This window comes from Panicum virgatum, chromosome 8K (assembly GCF_016808335.1).
Source record: "Panicum virgatum strain AP13 chromosome 8K, P.virgatum_v5, whole genome shotgun sequence".
Classification (NCBI taxonomy): domain Eukaryota; kingdom Viridiplantae; phylum Streptophyta; class Magnoliopsida; order Poales; family Poaceae; genus Panicum; species Panicum virgatum.
The window spans coordinates 35015566-35023232 of NC_053143.1; the positions used below are offsets into that span (position 1 = coordinate 35015566).

Consider the following 7667-nt stretch of genomic DNA (forward strand, 5'->3'; position numbering starts at 1 on the left):
AGCAGTAGTGCCGACTGCCATTGGACTCCCTTCTCACCCCAGTCTGAGTCCTTCCCTGAGGCCGCCGAAGTAAGCTCTAGGTTCCCGATAACTAGTTAGAAGCAAGGTTTAGTCTAGAGAGGCTAGCTCGATAGTTTAGAAGTGTTTTAGGAGTCTTTCTCGCTCGTTGTCCTCCCAGCTGCTTACCTCTCTAAGGATTAGAGTCTCATGTGTCAGACGGTCTTCGTTGGCCATTATCTTATCTTATCTATGAGGCTTACCCCCACTAAGTTAGTCGGTTGATATCTCAAGTAAAGTTTGTCATTCGATTCTTCGATACTCTTTGCCATAGTGCTTCCCTGAGGAAAATTACAATACCCTGGAATACTCCAAAATGAAGTGCTACAGCGGTGATTCTGTGCACTTGTGGAATCCATATTCTATTGAGCATAAGAAACACCAACAAGCATTTCTGGCACCATTGCCGGGGAAGCAATTGGCTAAAGATATCGTCGAATTGTCTGATAAAATTTACTAACTTATCACCGCTAATTTTAGCGGGATTACCATATTCGATCTACCATATAACTTCAACTCATATCCAGAAGAATTGGGTGAATTATTTGACGCATAGTCGTCCTACCAGAAGAAACTTTATAGGATCAAGGTTTGACAGCACCAACTTCAATACCCATGGCTCAGAAGACACTCCATCAATTCTTAGCCCTGTCCAATAGCCATATCCCTACTGGACTGACCAATGACTAAGGCACTAATGGCTTTGAGATAAAGACTGGTCTTGTCAACATGATCCAAGCAAGTTCCTTCTGCGGAAAGGCATCAGAGGATGCCAACGCTCATCTTCAGAATTTTCTGGAAGTGAGCAGCATAATCAACCCAAGAGGCACTACAATGGATAATGTTCGTCTTTGACTATTCCCATTCTCTTTGCTTGGGCAAGCAAAGACGTGGTTTTACACCTTCAAGGAAGAATTTGATACTTGGGATGCGTGCGCCAATGCTTTTCTGGTCAAGTACTTTCCGGTGGGCAAAACGAATGCCCTTCGGAACAAGATTTCCAGTTTTCAACAACTCCAAGATGAGACAGTCTCGGAAGCCTGGGAACATCTTCAGGACTACATTGCAGCATGCCCACACCACGGCATGGAAGAATGGCTTATCATTCAGAACTTCTACCATGGCCTGAACCAGCGAACGAAAGATCACATGGACGCAACAGCGGGAGGAGCATTCCTCTCCCCGATGTTGCAGGAGCTAGAGTGCTCATCGACAAGGTTGTTTCCAACCAGGGTTGGAAGGCAGATAGGCAGCCGGCCCATGCACAAGGAATACATAAAATCGACAGTGTTGATATGCTGGCAACCAAGATGGATCTTCTCATGAAAAAGCTGGAATCTCCACACCAGGAGGTTGACCAGACTGAGTCTCGAATGACATGTGAGAAATGTGGCAATACTGGACACTCGGGCAAATCTTGCCCGTTCACTCAAGAGGACGAGAAATCCATTGGGAATGATACTCCCGATGACACAGACTGCCGTCATCAGCAAGGTTGGAATTCTAAGCCCGACCTCCCCTTCGGCCAACAGCAAGGTAACATTTTTAATAATAGTTTTCAGCCCTCGCTTAAAAACTTTATGAACGGCCAAAAACAAATCAATGACAACATTAGTGAGAAATTTCTCGCTAATGATAAAATTCTTGAATCTTTGGCTATGCAACTAAAAGGGTTTAACTCTATTATTAAAAATTAGCTGAGCTTCAATAAATTGATAGAAACTAAAGTAACTCAGCTGGCCTCATCCTATCATAACCATGACATGGGGGAGCTTCCTGAGCAATCGGGAGTGAACCCAAGAGAAAGTGTGAATGTGGTAGTTGTGCGGGCAAGACAATCCACACAGAAATCACCTCTTCTACAGGATGTAGGTACACGGCGGGAGACCGTAACTGCTAGGAATACCGATGCTGAAGACGGGGTGCTGGAGGAGGCCAAAGAATCCAACACCATTGCTACCCAGGAAGACCCCGTGGAACCCCCTAGAACTTCACGGGACTGTCACGATACAACCGCCTTCCCGTTTCTAGAGCGGAAAAGGAGGCCGGTGGCCGACGAGCAATTCGTCAAGTTCGTCGCGGTAATCAAGAAGCTTTATGGAAACATACCACATCTTGATACTATGCAGTATCCCACATACGCCAAGTATCTCAAGGATATCCTTGGCAACAAGAGGGCCCTTGTAACACCCTAATTTAAATTTCAGTATTTAATAATAAATTTAATTGGCTTGATTTAATTTTCTAAGGTTTATATGCTTAATCTTGCATTTAATTTATTTTTTCTTTCACAAGTAATTAAAATTTTTCTAGGTTTAAACTTGTTTGTGCATTCATGCTGGTGCATAATTTTATTTGGTTGAGTGCATAGGAGTTTGAATTCAAAATTCATCTGAATTCGAATTCAAATAGTTTGAGTGGAGTTTGAAAAAGAAAAGAGGAAGGAAAAGCAGGAAAATAGAAAAACCAGCTTCCAGCCCAGCAGCCCAACCCACCGGTCCACAGCTTCCCTTTCTTTTCTTCCCGCGCGGCCTGTTCCTCTTTCCTTCCCGGCCCGTGCCCATTCTTGCCTCAGCCCAGCAGACCCGCACTCCTCAGCCCAGTGCGCGGCCCAGCAAGCAGCGGTCTGCCACAGCCAGCTCGCGCGCTCCTTCCGCAGCCCCTGACAGCCCGGTCCCGCGTGCCAGTGCCGTTTCTCACCCGCGCTCCCTCGCTGACCTGCCTGGCTCACCTGTCGGCTCCGTCGGCTCCGCCTCTGCGCCCGCGCAGCAACGGCCTCCGCGATCCCCGCCGTGACTCCGCCCGGGCACGCCTCCCCGAGATCCCCGGCCCTGCCCTTTTTAACCACCTGCGCCGCACCCCAGGAACCCTAATCCTAGCCTCCGCCGTTCCCCCGCCACCACCAGTCACCGCAGAAGCTCTGCCTTGGAGCCAGGAACGTCCGTGAGCCTCCAGTCCCCATCCTCTGCCCTGGTGTGTGCAGAATTTCACCGGATCCTCCACGCAAGTGAGCTCTGGCCTCGCCGAAATTGTTCACCACCGGTGATCCTCCGGCCTTGCTAACCGGTCTCCTGGCTTCACAGCACGACCCTGAATCAGCACGTGGGACCAGGACGCCCGGAACAGCACATCCTCGACCACGCCACAACCTCCGACCGGCCGCCTCCGCTCGACCTCGCTGTCGACCCCTCTGCACCGGCTCTCCTCCCATTTCCAAGGCTTGGTGAGCATCCCCGCGACCTTCCCCTTCTTTTGCGCTAGTTGTTGAGACCCGTAGGTTGTTCCAGAGGCGGGAACACGGCTTACCGGTGCACGCCGCCGCACACAGCGATGTCGTGCCATGGCGACAGTCCTGTCCGCTGTGCTGCAGCCCGACCTGAGTACCTAGGAAGCTATGCCGTGCCACGCTGGTGCTGACCCGCATGAAACCCAACCCGAACTGGCGACGGAACTGCATTCGCGCAGTTCGCCGGTGACCCAGCACCGCCCCTCGCCGTGGCAAGCCTCGGCCAAACCCTAATCTGCCGCCCTATTTGCCCCGACGAGTTCGCCGTCGCACGAACTCAGTCCCAGGCCAAGCCCCACTCGTCTAGACCCCCGAAGGGCCGAGTTCGGCTATCTCTAGCAAGCCCCGCGCCGCGCCGCCGCAGACAGAGCCGCCGGCGGGCGAGCGCCGCCGCTCCCGCGCGCGGATTAGGTCCAGGCCGTCCGATCCGCGATCAACGCGCTCGATTAGATCAGCGTACCTCTTCGTTCTGAGCCACCGGATTGAGATCCAATGGATCAGATCCGAAGATACCGCTTCAGCCTGGCAGTTTTGCTAAAGAGCCTATGCGTTTCATGAAAATCAACCCGCCGTCCTTGCCAGTTCAAAGGTAATTCCAGTTAGGTCCTGTTTTTAGCGTTTAGACCCCTGAGCTTTCCTAAAATAGAACTCGCGGTCTAGCCTGTGTGTTTTTATGTGCCGACCCCCAGATCTACCCGTTAATTATGTTTTAGTCCCTTGTTTTTGCGTAGAAGCCCCTGGAACTTTAGTTTTCTCGTAGTTTAGTCATTAAACCTTGTTTTAGCCCTAGATTTCGCGTTCTAGCTCCGTTTTAGGCGTTCTTTATGTCCACGCGATCATTGCAACGCGTAGAATAGTTTTAGCCTAGTTTTGTTTGATGTTTTTATGTATTGTTGTACTGTTTCTTAGTTTTTGCTTTTGTTTGCATGTATGTGTATGTGCTGGACTTGTTTTGGCTTTGCGATCGTGAGTAGACGTTGAGCAGTCGAAGGAGTACCAGGAGCCACCTTCCGCGGGACACTTCGAGCAGCAGGAATAGTTTGAGGAAGGCAAGTATAACATGAACATTCCTATCACCTTTAAATACATTTTCGTACTGCATTTTAATACTGTATGCCTATAAGGACTTTCCTAGCCACTTTATATCCTTTATATATATCCTTTGGGTTGCATTTTGGTTAGTTGTGCTAGGTGCCGCGCTATAACACACTTGGTCCTTTTTAATTAATTTGATTAATGGTATATGCAACTTAATTCTGAGAGTGTCCCTCTGTGCGGTGTACTTGAGTGGCTCACGTCTCGTTAAAATGGGTTTTTCTAGAAACATGGTTTAGGGGGCCAGCACGGTGCTTTGTGCTTGGTTGGCCACTCTCCCTAAGGACTGGTTCATAGAGTGACAACCTGGGACAATAGCACTACCACAAGACTGGAATGGGACGGTCTTGTCTTACTAATTAGGTCTTTTTGGTTTGGTGTAACTTACCTGCGGGGCAAGGGTGGTAAGCTTCAATGGTCCCTGCTCCTCAGGCTTGGTCTGTGCTACGTGCTTGTACCCCCGCGAGGTGGGCCCCATCATCGCTAATCCAACCCTTCGCGGTTACGCCTTACCAACGAGATTCTTTATAACGGCCTTGTAGTGTGTTTGCTAGTCATCTCACCTAAGGAAGTGTGATGAACAACTAGTGTAACTCATGACTTGTGGGTAAAGATGTGCAACCTCTGCAGAGTGTAAAGCCGGTATACTAGCCGTGCTCACGGTCATGAGCGGTCCAGATCCTCCTTTTGATTAGTGGGGTTATCTTCCTTTGATTAGGGGGGGTTCCCCGGGTGGTTTGGTTTGGTTGGTTCTCAGTAGTTCATAATTAATTTTAATTAATTTCTATGTAACTGAGTTTATGGTAATTCATCCACTTGTAGTAATTAGCTTTAATAAAATTTTGCCAAGATTAAAAGCTAATGCAGTTGAGTCAGCCAACCTTAGAGCCTCATAGTTTGTGTTATACTTGTTTAGTACAAGTTGTGTACTCACTCTTGCCTACTGTACTCTTTTCCTCTTGTTCTCTTTGGGGACACCCTACTGCTGCTCATTTCCCGGCAACGTGGAGGAGTTCACTCAGAACCTCTAGGAGTACGAGGACTTCTAGACGGTCGTCTCCCAGTCGACGTCCCTATGGCGCCCAGCTTCAGAGAGAGTTTCGTACTTGTTCTACGCTTCTACATATTTGTATCAGACATTTTGTCATTAATGTAATAAATAACATTCGTACTCATTTTATTATATCTTTTTACGTGATATGTGCTGTGATATACTGTTCATTCTGTTGTATATATGTGTGACTTGATCCTGGCACATATATGACTGCTCGGTTTATGCCATTTTGTAAACCGGGTGTTACAGAGTGGTATCAGAGCTATATCGACTGTAGGACGAAAGTCTAGATAGAACTGGTCGAGTTTTACGTCTTCTTCTCTCTATCCTTGGTTGTTGAAATTATTTTGCTATTATATTCCTTGAAATCTAAATTTCTTACTCTTCTTCCTTTGATTTTTCTCTATAGAATTAGTTACCGTAGCTTTGGCCCTGAAGTATCTCACCGGCCCTTTTCAATCTTGGATTCCCTGACCTCAGCACGATAGACCGTTTTGCGACGCGTTGTGTTAGTCGAGTCGTGTGCTAACCTCGACTAAAGTGTAAAATTTGTATGCTTGTTATTATGCAAATGTTTGATTTGGATCTTTTGTTGATTTCATAGCTTAGTAGTTAAATTTGTTTAAAAAAATAGTTCCTAAGTTAAAGTTTAATCAATTAATAAAACTGAGTTAGATCATTGGGGTTAAACCATGCACTCTGTTTCCCTCTACCTTATCATGCCTTGGGTTTCTCCTGTCTTGCTTGTTGAGAAGAAGGATAGTGCAAAGAGGATGTGATATCCTGGCCCAAGACTTAATAGGATTAATTGGATACTCATACCAACAAGTTGCAACTTCTTTTCCGGAAGCCAATCTCCAAAGAACTCCGAGATTAAGCATGCTTGGCCCGGAGAAATTTGAGGATGGGTGACCGACCGGGAAGTTCTTTCCGGGTGCGCACGAGTAAGGACAAAGTGTACAGAAAAGACTTGTGTTGGTCTGTGAGGGCAGCCTATATCCTAGATAAGCTGCCAGATGTAAGCGGGCCCGGCCTCGGGAAGGCGGGACGTTACATAACTGTATCTAGGGATTCACCGACGAGGACGTCGGTTTCTATAAGGGGGTAGGGGTGTGACACCCCGGCCTACAGATAGTACATGAGAATTTGAGAATCTCCCAGACGAGGCAGAAGAGTTATGCTATAGTTCTCTTTTTTTGGATTTATGTAACACCTATCTGGAGTTAGCAGCAGTGATGCATGGGCAGTGTTGTTTAAATAAGATAGAACCTTAAATAGTGGGGTTTTTCTCTCTTCCTTGACCTTACCAATCTGTGTTTCCTCTTTACCCCAGCTTAGATGTCGGCGGAACAAAAAGGCCTTGGAGACAGTGCAATGGGTGATGGTGTTCATGTAACAGTTTCCGTGGAGCAGCTGATAACGGTACAAGATCAGTCTTCGCAAACAATATACCACCCGAAGAATGGTGAGAAAGCTTGCTCGTGTTGCCAATTCTATGGCGTTCCTTGTTGTCAAGTTCGTGCGACTGAAGATGAAGCCACAACTAGGAGGAACCAGAGGTTGTTCTCCAGTACAAAGAGAAAGATGTCTCATCAAGAGCAGCTAGCAGAGGATTTCCTTTTCCTTGACTTTCCATCAGTCGATGAGCTACAGACCATCTAGAAGAGAACGGATCCTGAGTGCTCTAGAGATACACAGGTCAAGAACCAAGCCCTCTATGATTATGTTGATGGGTTGACTGTCACTATGAAGGTGATTCAGCCATGCGGTCGCAAGGAGTCCAAAAAGCAAGCAGCAGAAATAATGCAAGATGGGATGTTAAGTTCACAGGGAGGTCAACCAAGTAGCGCCATTCACCGCCGCCGCATGTGCTACCAATGCGGGTAAAAAGGTCATTATGCCAAAAGTTGTCCACAGAAGCGCCTGTCACTGGTAGCACCAGTGCCTAGCTCAGTCCCATCCAAAACGGGAGGGTGCAACCAAGTTCAACAATGCCAAAGGGTGTGCACTAGACAAACCATGAAGGCTCAGGATCCAGGACCTATCACCAGTCCCGCACATACCAGTGGTGAGGAGGCCCACCTTATTTCCGGGAACTGCTTCAAGCAGGGTGCCCAGAATGATCAGGATCAGCAGCAGGTGATACCAGGTGTGCGTAGAGCTTAATCCCATCCT

The 7667-nt window shown here is 47.7% G+C and overlaps 1 non-coding gene across 1 annotated transcript; it reads right to left on the bottom strand.

The window, feature by feature from the left end:
* Positions 1-1038: 1038 nt before the first annotated feature.
* On the bottom strand, positions 1039-1145 carry LOC120646602. Its single transcript, XR_005664503.1, has one exon. It is a non-coding gene; the product is annotated as a small nucleolar RNA R71 (small nucleolar RNA).
* Between the last annotated feature and the right edge of the window lie 6522 nt (positions 1146-7667).